This window comes from Sinocyclocheilus rhinocerous, unplaced genomic scaffold (assembly GCF_001515625.1).
Source record: "Sinocyclocheilus rhinocerous isolate Xijiao unplaced genomic scaffold, SAMN03320098_v1.1 scaffold348, whole genome shotgun sequence".
Classification (NCBI taxonomy): Eukaryota; Metazoa; Chordata; class Actinopteri; order Cypriniformes; family Cyprinidae; genus Sinocyclocheilus; species Sinocyclocheilus rhinocerous.
The window spans coordinates 171878-172152 of NW_015635025.1; positions in this window are offsets into that span (position 1 = coordinate 171878).

A 275-nucleotide genomic window follows, 5' to 3' on the forward strand; every position below is an offset into this window, starting at 1 on the left:
AATAAATGCTCATATTCCAGCATACGGCATTCGCATTGAACAAGAGTGAATGGTTTGTCCACGTTTTTTTTTTCATCGCTGTTGTTGCAATGTATTGGGAAGCCAGAATGCGCATCCATCAACAGAAACATATATTAGCCGAACCCTGTTTGTTTTACGTGTTATTTATAGCAAACCAAATTACAGATGTGTTGTCAGATTTAAGTTGAACAGCGGTCCTAGCGCATGCCGAACCGTGTGTGGAGAACCGTACGGTTCGATTTTTTTCCGCGAAC